We start from the raw sequence: 14974 nt of genomic DNA on the forward strand, positions 1-14974 counted from the left end.
ACATATTGCTAGAAAGATTATTTTTCCTTGAATCTCAAACAATTTAGTCTGATAGTGCTAAACTAGGACAACAGCAGACCAAACAGCCTGCCTGGGAGTATACTAACAAACAAATCCTAGTTTGAGTACAAGCCCACATTGATAGGATGAACCTATGGATGTACAGTGCTATGATGAATCTATGGATGTACAGAGCTGTGATGAGCTAATAGCTTTCCGTTTGGAGAGTTACCTGGTGCTGAGAGGTCGGGGATATTTTCTGAGATTGTCTGGGTGCAGCAAATATTGGAAAATTGGACACGTGTCTGTAAAGTAACTCAGCTGATCATCCTTCCACAAAAGTGGCTCAAATTTGTCCTTCAACAGAGTCACAAAGGACTGTATCCAGATTGAAGTTGGCATCCATTAAGACCATTGATGTTGCTGGGAATCAACAATTGGCACATATGCACTTTGCATCGATCAATGTTTTTGGTTTATAAAACATAAGGATTCTATTACCATGTTTATTTTTGATTTCATTCAATATGCTGGTGGCATCAATATCCTGGATGGAGTCCATGTCAGCAGCTTAGCTTGGCATTGCTGTGAGGGTCACTAGTGAGCTTCTTCCATTTGATGTCTCATGTTACAGGTGTGCCTCAAATTAGGTATTCCAACTGGGGTTTCAGTTTCACTTATGTCACTGGAAACAGCCTGCATCAATTCAGGTGAATCTCAGGAGTATACCCGCAAAGTTTTCCTTTGCTGATCACAGTTGTGTTGTACATCTGTTCTGAGCTGAGATCTACTATGTTAACATGTCTGGCACTTTTCCTGTCCTAACAGTTGATCCCGTCACTGGTGAGACCGAAACAACTACGTATGCTGGAAATCAGAAACAGAGTTCGGAAGATTGATTTCTGTTCTTAGATGCTGCCAGACCTGCTGGGGTTTTCCAGCAATTTCAGTTTTGTTTCTGTCACTGATGAGGTCTATTTATCATTGATTCGACATTCAGGCATGCGCTCATAGCTAGACATGTCCAGCCCAGGGCATCAGTGCCATGTGTTCCTTCAGTGAGACACAGTTCCTCAGTGTGTCTGTATAGTGTGTTCCTGGAGTGTGGGACAGTTCCCCGTGTATCTGTATAACATGTCACTGCAATAAAACAGAGTTTGTCTGTGTGATCAGACCATATCCCTCAAGAGAAACACAGTTCTTCAATGTATGTGTACCACATGTTACTGGAGTGAGATAGAGTTCTTCAGAATCTTCCTATCTTATATTCCTGCATGAGCATTCGGGCTCCAGCATCTACAGTCCTCACTTTCTCCAATATTTTATACAGTCTCAGCATATCCAGAGTACATGCACACCAAAGTCCCTCTGATCTTCAGTGATTCCCAAGGTTCTACTATTCAACACATATTCTCTAGCCCTTGTTTGTCCTGCCCAAGTGCATCACCTCAAACCTATCTTGATTGAAGTCTGTTTATCACTGATCAGCCCATCTGGCCAGCCCTGTAACCTAAAGCAATTATCCTCATTATTTACCATCCAACCAATTTGTGTCATGTGGGACACATTACTTGAGAGTATATTATACATGATTTTCCTGGAGTGTGATACAGTTCCCTGTGTATCTGTACAGCATGTCCCTGCAATAAGACATAGTTCCTCAGAATGTTCACACCACATGTCCCTGGAGCGACATAGTTCCTCAGTGTATTCAGACCACATGTTATTAGAGTGAGACACAGGACCGCAGAGCTTCTGTATCATGTCTCCCTGGACAGAGACACAGTTCCTTAGTATGTCTGTATCTTGTGTGTCTGGAATAAGACATTATTCCTCAGTGTGCCAGTGTCATGCGTCCCTGGAGTGAGACACAGTTCCTCAGTGTGTCTCGAACGCACATAACTTAAGTGAAACACAGATCATCAGTGTGTCAGTGTCACGTGTCCCTGGAGTCAGTCATAATGTCCACAATGTGTTACTATCACACCCATTTATGCATCAAGTTGGTTCGTGTGTTAGTGACAAGCATGTCTACAGAATTAGGAGCCAGTATTCAGTACATTAATACCAGGTATGTCCTCACTCATTGCAGGAATGTGTCAGAATTGGATGCAGTTGTTCAGTGTGTAAGGGTCAGATTACAGAGGACAAGGAATAGTTGTAAAAGTGCCAGGTTGAGTCAGTGTATTGTTGCAGTTTGGTATGCTATGTCCTCTGTAGTTAGTAAACATGCATTTTGGCATGAGAGTGCTGGAGAATAGTATGTGCTTAGCAACCGACAGCCACCGTTGTTTCTCCATGGGTTCTGGCAAAAAAAAGATAAAGCAGCATTGCTCAGTGGTAGTTTGAGTGGTAGGACCTGATGATGTCCAGAGGCAGAGAGGTAAGTTAAATGGTCTGTTGGTGCTTAGAGGTGAAGAACGTGATAGGAAAGACCTGATAAGACATGGAGGTGAAAGGCATGCAGGATATTGAGTGGAAATGGAGGATCAGATGGCAGTCAGAGTTTGAGGTTTAGATGTTGGATTCAGTGGCACAATGGACAGCGGGAATTGGAGAGAGTAACCCCTAGATATGGAGTGTGACAAGTGGTAATACCCAGCAATGCCGAGAGTGGCCTTCAGTGTCGGAGACAAACGACTGTAGGAGCTGGTGGTGCTCAGAACTGGACCCTGTGCTGAGCCCAGAGGCAGAGATGGGCAGACAGTTGGATCTGGGTGCATGAGAAATAACACTTTTCAATGTATGTCAGTACATCTGACAATAATAAATCAATCAGTGCATCAATTTGTGGTGGAAGCATAGGGCAGTGGATCATAATGATTGTCAGAGGTGGACAGTGGGCAGTAGGACCCAGCAGCATCCATGCTGCAGGGGCATCTTGTGGTGGAAGAGGTGGAGGGCGATGCTCAGAGATGGGTTTGTGTGTAGGACCAGGTAGTGCTTAAGGGTGGGCAGTAGGACCCGGTGGTGTTTAGAGGAGGAGGGGGAACACACTATAGGATCCGGCAGTGCTCAGGCATGGAGAGGAGCAGGGAGTAGGACCTGGCAGTGGACAGGGGGCAGCGGTAGGACCTGGCAGTGCTCAGGGGTGGAGGGGGTGTGCAGTAGGATCATGCGGTGCTCAGGGGTGGAGGGACTTGGGCGATAGGACCCAGCGGTGCTCGAGGGTGGAGGGACGTAGACGATAGGACCTGGCGGTGCTCGGGGTGGAGGGGGCCTGGCAGTAGGACCTGGCAGTGCTCGGGCAGGCGGAAGGACCCAGGGATGCTCAGGGAATATGCAGTAGAACTGGTGGCGCTCAGGGGGCAGGCAGTAGGTCCCAGCGGTGCTCGACTGTGGGCTGTAGGACACGGCGGTGCTCAGGGGAAGCGGGCAGTAGGACCCGACGATGCTCGGGGAGGAGGTGGGCAGTTGGACCCGGCGTTGCTTAGAGTGGGCGTGGCAGTGGGATCTGGAAGTGCTTTGGGTGGGGGTGGGCAGTAGGACCCAGCGGTCACAGGAGAAAGGCATTAGGACCTGGCGGTACTCAGCGGGCGGCAGGCAGTAGGACCTGGTGGTGCTCAGGAAAAGGGGGGAGGTGCAGGCAGTTGGACTTGGCGTTGTTTAGGATGGAGAGGGCGGGCAGTAGGACCTGGCGGTGCTCAGGGATTAGAGGGGGCGGGCAGTAGGACCCGGCGGTGCTGAGGGATTAGAGGGGGCGGGCAGTCGGACCCGGCGGTGCTGAGGGATTAGAGGGGGCGGGCAGTAGGACCCGGCGGTGCTGAGGGAGAAGAGGGGGCGGGCAGTAGGACCCGGCGGTGCTGAGAGATTAGAGGGGGCGGGCAGTAGGACCCGGCGGTGCTGAGGGAGAAGAGGGGGCGGGCAGTAGGACCCGGCGGTGCTGAGAGATTAGAGGGGGCGGGCAGTAGGACCCGGCGGTGCTGAGAGATTAGAGGGGGCGGGCAGTAGGACCCGGCGGTGCTGAGGGATTAGAGGGGGCGGGCAGTAGGACCCGGCGGTGCTGAGGGATTAGAGGGGGCGGGCAGTAGGACCCGGCGGTGCTCAGGGGGCGGAAGGAGCCAGCGCGCGGCCACCGACACCGTGTTCCAGCGGCGGGCCCTGAGGCGGCGGCGGCTCCGAGACGTGGAGCGGGACCGGGCGGTGAGTGAGGGCTGGGGCTGTGTGTGTGTCCGCGGGCCGGGCCGGGCTCGGCCCCTGGTCCCGGTTTAATGCCCTCCCGGGGTTGGCGAGGCTGCGCAGCGGGAGGTCGGGGGGAGGAACAGCCGCCCCCACGGCCTGGAGCCCCGGCTCTCGGGGAGCAGGAGGATAACCCCGGACACGGCAGGCGCTGGCCGGGGGAGAGCCCGGGGCCGCTGTCTGGGCGGAGCCCAGGCCTGTCCCTGTCTCTGTCCCCGGGGACTGACCGTCTCCTCCCCGGGGGGCGGGGGTTCGGCGGGCACATCCCTGGGCCGGCCGTCAAACCCGTCCCCCCATATACCCCCCTCACTCCCCCCCATATACCCCCCTCACTCCCCCCATATACCCCCCTCACTCCCCCCCATATACCCCCCTCACTCCCCCCCATATACCCCCCTCACTCCCCCCCATATACCCCCCTCACTCCCCCCATATACCCCCCTCACTCCCCCCCATATACCCCCCTCACTCCCCCCCATATACCCCCCTCACTCCCCCCCATATACCCCCCTCACTCCCCCCCATATACCCCCCTCACTCCCCCCCATATACCCCCCTCACTCCCCCCATATACCCCCCTCACTCCCCCCATATACCCCCCTCACTCCCCCCATATACCCCCCTCACTCCCCCCATATACCCCCCTCACTCCCCCCCATATACCCCCCTCACTCCCCCCCATATACCCCCCTCACTCCCCCCCATATACCCCCCTCACTCCCCCCCATATACCCCCCTCACTCCCCCCCATATACCCCCCTCACTCCCCCCCATATACCCCCCTCACTCCCCCCATATACCCCCCTCACTCCCCCCCATATACCCCCCTCACTCCCCCCCATATACCCCCCTCACTCCCCCCCATATACCCCCCTCACTCCCCCCCCATATACCCCCCTCACTCCCCCCCATATACCCCCCTCACTCCCCCCATATACCCCCCTCACTCCCCCCATATACCCCCCTCACTCCCCCCATATACCCCCCTCACTCCCCCCATATACCCCCCTCACTCCCCCCATATACCCCCCTCACTCCCCCCATATACCCCCCTCACTCCCCCCATATACCCCCCTCACTCCCCCCATATACCCCCCTCACTCCCCCCATATACCCCCCTCACTCCCCCCATATACCCCCCTCACTCCCCCCATATACCCCCCTCACTCCCCCCATATACCCCCCTCACTCCCCCCATATACCCCCCTCACTCCCCCCATATACCCCCCTCACTCCCCCCATATACCCCCCTCACTCCCCCCATATACCCCCCTCACTTCCCCCCATATACCCCCCTCACTTCCCCCCATATACCCCCCTCACTTCCCCCCATATACCCCCCTCACTTCCCCCCATATACCCCCCTCACTTCCCCCCGCATACCCCCCTCACTCCCCCCCCTCACTCCCCCCCCCGCATACCCCCCTCACTCCCCCCCGCATACCCCCCTCACTCCCCCCCCGCATACCCCCCTCACTCCCCCCCCGCATACCCCCCTCACTCCCCCCCCTCACTCCCCCCCCCGCATACCCCCCTCACTCCCCCCCGCATACCCCCCTCACTTCCCCCCGCATACCCCCCTCACTCCCCCCCCTCACTCCCCCCCCCGCATACCCCCCTCACTCCCCCCCGCATACCCCCCTCACTCCCCCCCCGCATACCCCCCTCACTCCCCCCCCGCATACCCCCCTCACTCCCCCCCCGCATACCCCCCTCACTCCCCCCCCTCACTCCCCCCCCCGCATACCCCCCTCACTCCCCCCCGCATACCCCCCTCACTCCCCCCCCGCATACCCCCCTCACTCCCCCCCCGCATACCCCCCTCACTCCCCCCCATATACCCCCCTCACTCCCCCCATATACCCCCCTCACTCCCCCCATATACCCCCCTCACTCCCCCCATATACCCCCCTCACTCCCCCCATATACCCCCCTCACTCCCCCCATATACCCCCCTCACTCCCCCCATATACCCCCCTCACTCCCCCCCATATACCCCCCTCACTCCCCCCATATACCCCCCTCACTCCCCCCATATACCCCCCTCACTCCCCCCATATACCCCCCTCACTCCCCCCATATACCCCCCTCACTCCCCCCATATACCCCCCTCACTTCCCCCCATATACCCCCCTCACTTCCCCCCATATACCCCCCTCACTTCCCCCCATATACCCCCCTCACTTCCCCCCATATACCCCCCTCACTTCCCCCCATATACCCCCCTCACTTCCCCCGCATACCCCCCTCACTCCCCCCCCTCACTCCCCCCCCCGCATACCCCCCTCACTCCCCCCGCATACCCCCCTCACTCCCCCCCCGCATACCCCCCTCACTCCCCCCCCGCATACCCCCTCACTCCCCCCCCCTCACTCCCCCCCCCGCATACCCCCCTCACTCCCCCCCCGCATACCCCCCTCACTTCCCCCCGCATACCCCCCTCACTCCCCCCCCTCACTCCCCCCCCGCATACCCCCTCACTCCCCCCCCGCATACCCCCCTCACTCCCCCCCCGCATACCCCCCTCACTCCCCCCCCGCATACCCCCCTCACTCCCCCCCCGCATACCCCCCTCACTCCCCCCCCGCATACCCCCCTCACTCCCCCCCCTCACTCCCCCCCCCGCATACCCCCCTCACTCCCCCCCGCATACCCCCCTCACTCCCCCCCCCGCATACCCCCCTCACTCCCCCCCGCATACCCCCCTCACTCCCCCCCCGCATACCCCCCTCACTCCCCCCCCGCATACCCCCCTCACTCCCCCCGCATACCCCCCTCACTCCCCCCCCCGCATACCCCCCTCACTCCCCCCCCCGCATACCCCCCTCACTCCCCCCCCGCATACCCCCCCTCACTCCCCCCCCGCATACCCCCCTCACTCCCCCCCCCGCATACCCCCCTCACTCCCCCCCCGCATACCCCCTCACTCCCCCCCCGCATACCCCCCTCACTCCCCCCCCGCATACCCCCCTCACTCCCCCCCCGCATACCCCCTCCTCACTCCCCCCCCCGCATACCCCCCCTCACTCCCCCCCCGCATACCCCCCCTCACTCCCCCCCCGCATACCCCCCTCACTCCCCCCCGCATACCCCCCTCACTCCCCCCCGCATACCCCCCTCACTCCCCCCCGCATACCCCCCCTCACTCCCCCCCCGCATACCCCCCTCACTCCCCCCCCGCATACCCCCCTCACTCCCCCCCCGCATACCCCCCTCACTCCCCCCCCGCATACCCCCCTCACTCCCCCCCCGCATACCCCCCTCACTCCCCCCCCGCATACCCCCCTCACTCCCCCCCCGCATACCCCCCTCACTCCCCCCCCGCATACCCCCCTCACTCCCCCCCCGCATACCCCCCTCACTCCCCCCCCGCATACCCCCCTCACTCCCCCCCCGCATACCCCCCTCACTCCCCCCCCGCATACCCCCCTCACTCCCCCCCCGCATACCCCCCTCACTCCCCCCCCCGCATACCCCCCTCACTCCCCCCCCGCATACCCCCCTCACTTCCCCCCCCGCTTACCCCCCTCACTCCCCCCCCCCGCATACCCCCCTCACTCCCCCCCCGCATACCCCCCTCACTCCCCCCCCGCATACCCCCCTCACTCCCCCCCCGCATACCCCCCTCACTCCCCCCCCGCATACCCCCCTCACTCCCCCCCCCGCATACCCCCCTCACTCCCCCCCCGCATACCCCCCTCACTCCCCCCCCGCATACCCCCCCTCACTCCCCCCCCCGCATACCCCCGTCACTCCCCCCCGCATACCCCGTCACTCCCCCCCGCATACCCCCGTCACTCCCCCCCCGCATACCCCCGTCACTCCCCCCCCGCATACCCCCGTCACTCCCCCCCGATACCCCCGTCACTCCCCCCCCGCATACCCCCCTCACTCCCCCCCCGCATACCCCCCTCACTCCCCCCCCGCATACCCCCCTCACTCCCCCCCCCGCATACCCCCCTCACTCCCCCCCCGCATACCCCCCTCACTCCCCCCCCGCATACCCCCCTCACTCCCCCCCCGCATACCCCCCTCACTCCCCCCCCGCATACCCCCCTCACTCCCCCCCCGCATACCCCCCTCACTCCCCCCCCGCATACCCCCCTCACTCCCCCCCCCGCATACCCCCCTCACTCACCCCCCCGCATACCCCCCTCACTCCCCCCCCCGCATACCCCCCTCACTCCCCCCCCGCATACCCCCTCACTCCCCCCCCGCATACCCCCCTCACTCCCCCCCCGCATACCCCCCTCACTCCCCCCCCCGCATACCCCCCTCACTCCCCCCCCGAATACCCCCCTCACTCCCCCCCCCGCATACCCCCCTCACTCCCCCCCCCGCATACCCCCCTCACTCCCCCCCCCGCATACCCCCCTCACTCCCCCCCCGCATACCCCCCTCACTCCCCCCCCCGCATACCCCCCTCACTCCCCCCCCCGCATACCCCCCCTCACTCCCCCCCCGCATACCCCCCTCACTCCCCCCCCGCATACCCCCCTCACTCCCCCCCCGCATACCCCCCTCACTCCCCCCCCGCATACCCCCCTCACTCCCCCCCCCGCATACCCCCTCACTCCCCCCCCCCGCATACCCCCTCACTCCCCCCCCGCATACCCCCCTCACTCCCCCCCCGCATACCCCCCTCACTCCCCCCCCGCATACCCCCCTCACTCCCCCCCCGCATACCCCCCTCACTCCCCCCCCGCATACCCCCCTCACTCCCCCCCCGCATACCCCCCTCACTCCCCCCCCGCATACCCCCCTCACTCCCCCCCCCGCATACCCCCCTCACTACCCCCCCGCATACCCCCTCACTCCCCCCCGCATACCCCCCTCACTCCCCCCCCGCCTACCCCTCACTCCCCCCCCGCATACCCCCCTCACTCCCCCCCCGCATACCCCCCTCACTCCCCCCCGCATACCCCCCTCACTCCCCCCCCCCCCGCATACCCCCCTCACTCCCCTCCCCCCCCGTATACCCCCCTCACACTCCCCCTCACTCCCTTTTCCCCCTCAGGCTGCCCCAATTTATCCCATCATGCCCCCCCCCATTTCACTCCCTCACGCACGCCCCCCCATTTAACTCCCTCACGCACGCTCCCCCCATTTTACCCCCCTCAACGCACGCTCCCCCCATTTTACCCCCTCACGCACGCTCCCCCCATTTTACCCCCTCACGCACGCTCCCCCCCCATTTTACCCCCTCACGCTCCCCCCCCCCATTTTACCCCCTCACTCTCCCCCCCCCATTTTACCCCCTCACGCTCCCCCCCCCATTTTACCCCCTCACGCTCCCCCCCCATTTTACCCCCTCACGCTCCCCCCCCATTTTACCCCCTCACGCTCCCCCCCCATTTTACCCCCTCACGCTCCCCCCCCATTTTACCCCCTCACGCTCCCCCCCCCATTTTACCCCCTCAAGCTCCCCCCCATTTTACCCCTCAAGCTCCCCCCCCATTTTACCCCCTCACGCTCCCCCCCCATTTTACCCCCTCACGCTCCCCCCCCCATTTTACCCCCTCACGCTCCCCCCCCATTTTACCCCCTCACGCTCCCCCCCCATTTTACCCCCTCACGCTCCCCCCCCATTTTACCCCCTCACGCTCCCCCCCCATTTTACCCCCTCACGCTCCCCCCCCATTTTACCCCCTCACACTCCCCCCCCATTTTACCCCCTCACGCTCCCCCCCCATTTTACCCCCCTCACGCTCCCCCCCCCATTTTGCCCCCTCACGCTCCCCCCCATTTTACCCCCTCACGCTCCCCCCCCCATTTTACCCCCTCACGCTCCCCCCCCCATTTTACCCCCCTCACGCTCCCCCCCCCCCATTTTACCCCCTCACCGCTCCCCCCCCCATTTTACCCCCTCACGCTCCCCCCCATTTTACCCCCTCACGCTCTCCCCCCCCCCATTTTACCCCCTCACGCTCCCCCCCCCATTTTACCCCCTCACGCTCCCCCCCCCCATTTTACCCCCTCACGCTCCCCCCCCCCATTTTACCCCCTCACGCTCCCCCCCCCATTTTACCCCCTCACGCTCCCCCCCCATTTTACCCCCTCACGCTCCCCCCCCATTTTCCCCCTCACGCTCCCCCCCCCATTTTACCCCCTCACGCTCCCCCCATTTTACCCCCTCACGCTCCCCCCCATTTTACCCCCTCACGCTACCCCCCCATTTTACCCCTTCACGCTCCCCCCCCATTTTACCCCTTCACGCTCCCCCCCCCATTTTACCCCTTCACGCTCCCCCCCCATTTTACCCCCTCACGCTCCTCCCATTTTACCCCCTCACGCTCCCCCCATTTTACCCCCTCACGCTCCCCCCCATTTTACCCCCTCACTCCCTCTATTTACCCCCTTGCCCTTCCCCCCCCCCCCCCCATTTACCCCCCTCACGCTTCACCCCCATTTTCCCCCCTCACGTTCCCCCTTCCCGACCCTTTCTCCTTCACTCTCCCCCCATTTACCCCCCCTCACGCTTCACCCCCATTTACCCCCCCTCACGCTCCCCCCATTTACCCCCATCACTCCTCCCCCCCATTTACCCCCATCACTCCTCCCCCCCCCATTTACCCCCATCACGTCTCCCGCCCATTTACCCCATCACTCTCCCCATTTCCCCCCTCACGTTCCCCCCCCCTCACGCTTCACCTCCATTTTTCCCCTCACGTTCCCCCTTCCCTCCCTTTCCCCCTCACCTCCACCCCATTTACCTCTCATACTATCCCCATTCCTCCCCCGCTGAACGTCCCCATCCCACCTGTAAGTTCTCCAACTTGTTCTTTTCTTTCCTTTCTTGTCTGAGCGTTAGGGTTCCCAAGTTCTCTTTTCCTACTCTTCCCCCCCCCCCGCCCCCCCAACTCCCCAAAAATGTAAATAGACACACTAGATTTATTATCTGGAGAGTGTTCAACCCTGAATATTTGTTCACGGCCAGAAACACCTCTATTAGTGTGAGGAGTGTGTTTGTGTTGGAGAGAACTTAGAGAACTTATCATCAACATCATCATCATCACCACCCCCCCCACGAAGGTGTTTTTAGTCTGGGTGGTACCTTGCTGTTTACATTTGCAATGGGAACTGTTTCACATGTCAAGCTACTGTGTTTGTGTGTGTGTGTGTGTTTGATGGGGGGGGGGGGGGGGGAATGTGTGTGCACGATCAATATTATCACTACTTTGCATTGAACTCTGCCATTTTCAGTCCCTTTAGTTAAAATCAGCTTGTGTGTAAACCTGTCAGCATGTGTTGCAATGCTTTGGTTAGGTCAACTGAAGTTTCCTGCTAATGAAAGCATAGTTTTGAACCAGGACAAAACCAAAATACCACTGAATGCACTGCATTGCCACAAAGTGTAGTAAAGGCGCAAATGCTGTCTGGTTTAATTTGAAGGTCCAGTCGAACTATGTCTTGGGCCTGTGAATATGCATAACGTGCATGTTGAAAATGCTTGGATGTGTTGGCACTTTTGTTCACCACAAGTCATAGTTTCTGTGCTTTGTAAGCATGCATCACATGCGTTCATGTTCTGGAATCTCTGGGGTTACTGTTATAGTCTGACCCATTACAGGGCGTGGATCATTACTGTGGTTTTCACATGGCCCTAGTAGCTATGCATTTTGCTGTATTGTTAATCTTGAGATGGGCAGTAAGGTTGAGGCTGTTCAGGAATAGACAGACGAGGATGTTGAGAAAACATCGAAGATTTACATGTTAAAATTCAAGTTTATTTCTGTACAAGGTAAAATCTTACACTTTTAAAGTTGCTTTGCATAATTTGCCCTCCAGTTTGACGTGTTACTCAACTTGGAAGATAGACAGTATTTCATTTAAAAAGTTGATACTTGTGCTTTGATTACAGTCACATAACAAATCACATTTCTTTGATTGGTGGATCATTTTGTGTGTTGCATCTTTTTAATGTCACTGACTCATACCATTTTTAGATATAAATGAAAACCTTTCTGTACAATGAAAGAAGGTGAAAACTTGAATATACCTGGAAGGTTGTTAGCATTGCCACTGTTGTTACCAAACAATGAAAACCTAGAACTTAGGTTGCTTGGTAGCTTAAAATGTATTGCAGGGAAAACACATTTAAAAATGGACTAACAAAGACTCAGTAATTCTATATCATTTGACTATAAAGTTTGCAGCTAACAGGTAACCTGGCATTGCTTGATATGCATTTGGCTAACAGTTATGGGGGAATTACTTTTTGATTTCATACAAAATTGAGATGCTTCTGGGAAATTGTATTGATAAATCCACTGACTCTTGATATTATAATTGGAAAAAGTAGGATTTTCCAAATACCTTTCATCAGACGTAGTTGTTTATCTTTCAGGTTAAAAATCAAGTTATAGTCCAACAGGTTTATTTGGACGTAGCAGCAACTACCTGATGAAGGCGCAGCGCTCTAAAAGCTAGCACTTCCAAATAAACCTGTACTATAAGCTGGTGTTGTGTGATTTCTAACATTGCCCACCCCAGTCCAACACCGGCAGCTCTGCATTATATCTTTCAGGTGTCTTTTGTTGCAATATTTTAGACATAACATGAAGCTATATTTACAGCTCACTTTACAGGATTGTCTGATAATTGTCGATATGGCAAGGTTTCTGGTGGGGCCAAATTTGCATGTGTACAACTTCTGCATTTATGTATGTTTTCAAATCTACTGGCTTTTCAGCCTCTGGCATATAAAACTCCCTTCAATGTGTGATTGAAGCCCATAATTTTAGAAAACCATTTAGACAAAGGATCTGGCTACTATTACTTGAACTCATGTACAGTTTAAATCCCCTCTGGAAGCTGTGATTGTGAGCTATGTTATTTACTGTACACATTTGAAGTGCATTTGCAGCCTGTTGCATTGTTTACTTCTGGTTTGCTGAATCTCTATATACTGCTTGAACCAAGTGTGTGTGTGACTTGCATTGAGGCCTTCAGGTGATTATTTCATTCTTTCTTCACTACACCTTGAAGGCATAGACCAGGAGCGCACTGTGACAGACTTGCTGTTGCAGGCCCATATTCTAGCCTATTTATTTGTCATAGTTGGTGAGGAAGCAGCTGAACAGCAGGAAGTTTCAAATCTTGTCACTGTAAATTGTCTGAATGTTGATGTTAATGTGTATGGAGAAATTTCACTACTAGGTGACCAACCTTTCATCCTTACTTAACCCTTAATAGTTAACTTCAGCTCATCCAAACTCAGCTGTTCATGATCTCTTCTGCTTCAAGTCCATTATTCTTATTATTCTTCAGAACTGAAGAAGGGTCATTTGAGTTAAAATCTTAACTTTGTAACTTTCACCACAGATGCTGCTAGACCACCTGAGTTTCTCCAGCATTTTCTGTTTTGTTGTTCCATGCAGGAGCTCCATATTTTCTGATCTGCGTTGAATGGTCGTCCCCTGTCCCTCACATAAACTGTGAACAGATGTCTGAGAATGTTTAACATAGCCATGTCACTCTCCATCTTTAATGTTCTGCAGCGTATGATCACCTGTGTTCCTCCAACTCTGGTCTCTTGTACACTTCTGTAACCTTTGCCTTTACACTGACAGCTCTGCCTTCTGGGTTTTAATTCTGAAATTCATCCCATTAAGCCCTTTCACCCCTTTCCTTTTTAAGATTTTCCTGAAAGCCACCTCTGATCAAGAATCAGGCCCTCTTGCTAATATTTACTACTTTTGGAAGGTGATTGCTTTGCCTTGTTTTGATATTTTTATGAAGTTTTTTGGGGTACTTTTCTGTGTTTAGAGGCAGTATAAAAATGCAAGCTTCTGTGGTTTCTTGTGAAAAATAGAATTTAATTTATGGTGGTATTTCCATCCAATTAAGTGTTTCAAAATGGCAGGAGTTGGATTCATTCTTGTGCTTTTTAGCTCCAATTCTTTTGCCCAAAAATTACTGTTGTGTGCATGTGGTTACTTGTGTAATAGGGCAGATGTATTTGCAGATTGTGGTTTTGCAGATTTAGGAGGATGCGGTAATTGTGTTACATATGTTGGACATGTGAGAACTTGTTTGTGTATTCTATTGCTGACCTATTACTTGTAGTGCATTTGAGGAGAAAGTGAGGTCTGCAGATGCTGGAGATCAAAGTTGAAACTTTATTGCTGGAACAGCACAGCAGGTCAGGCAGCATCCAGGGAACAGGAGATTCGACGTTTCGGGCACAGGCCCTTCTTCAGGAATGAGCAGAGAGTGTTCAGCAGGAGAAGATAAAAGGTAGGGAGGAGGGACTTGGAGGAGGGGCGTTGGAAATGTGATAGGTGGAAAGAGGTCAAGGTGAGGGTGATAGGTCGGAGTAGGATGGAGGCGGAGAGGTCAAGAAGAAGACTGCAGGTCAGGAAGGCGGTGCCGGGCTGGAGGGATTCGGCTGAGACAAGGTGGGGGGAGGGGGGATGAAGAAACTGGTGAAGTCCAAGTTCATCCCCTGTGGTTGGAGGGTTCCCAGTCGAAAGATAAGACGCTCCTCCTCCGACCGTCGCGTTGTTGTGGTTTGGCGGTGGATGAGTCCAATGACCTGCATATCCTCGGTGGAGTGGGAGGGGGAGTTGAAATGCTGTGCTACAGGGTGGTTGGGTTGGTTCGTCCGGGTGGCCCAGAGGTGCTCTCTGAATCGCTCCGCAAGTAGGCGGCCTGTCTCCCCAATATAGAGGAGGCCGCAGCGGATGCAGTAGATGATGTGGGTGGAGGTGCAGGTGAATCTGTGGCGGATATGGAAGTTTCCTTTGGGGCCTTGGAGAGAAGTGAGGGGGGAGGTAGCGCCGATACAGTCATC

The 14974-nt window shown here is 57.0% G+C and overlaps 1 protein-coding gene across 4 annotated transcripts in view; it reads left to right on the plus strand.

Annotated features, from left to right (window-relative positions):
* The first annotated feature begins 4045 nt into the window (after positions 1–4045).
* Positions 4046–14974, plus strand: part of sgms1b (sphingomyelin synthase 1b) — a 113715-nt gene continuing 102786 nt past the window's right edge. For 2 of the 4 annotated variants that reach the window (XM_087999048.1, XM_087999051.1), the window contains exon 1: positions 4046–4143. The gene's annotated coding sequence lies outside the window, so the exon portion shown is untranslated. Of the gene's footprint in view, positions 4144–11836; positions 11921–14974 lie in introns of those variants that run through there. The other 2 variants (XM_087999049.1, XM_087999053.1) reach the window with 1 other exon arrangement.

The sequence above is a fragment of the Chiloscyllium plagiosum genome, unplaced genomic scaffold (assembly GCF_037043375.1).
Source record: "Chiloscyllium plagiosum isolate Xiang-an unplaced genomic scaffold, Cpla_swu_hap1 HiC_scaffold_22, whole genome shotgun sequence".
NCBI lineage: Eukaryota > Metazoa > Chordata > Chondrichthyes > Orectolobiformes > Hemiscylliidae > Chiloscyllium > Chiloscyllium plagiosum.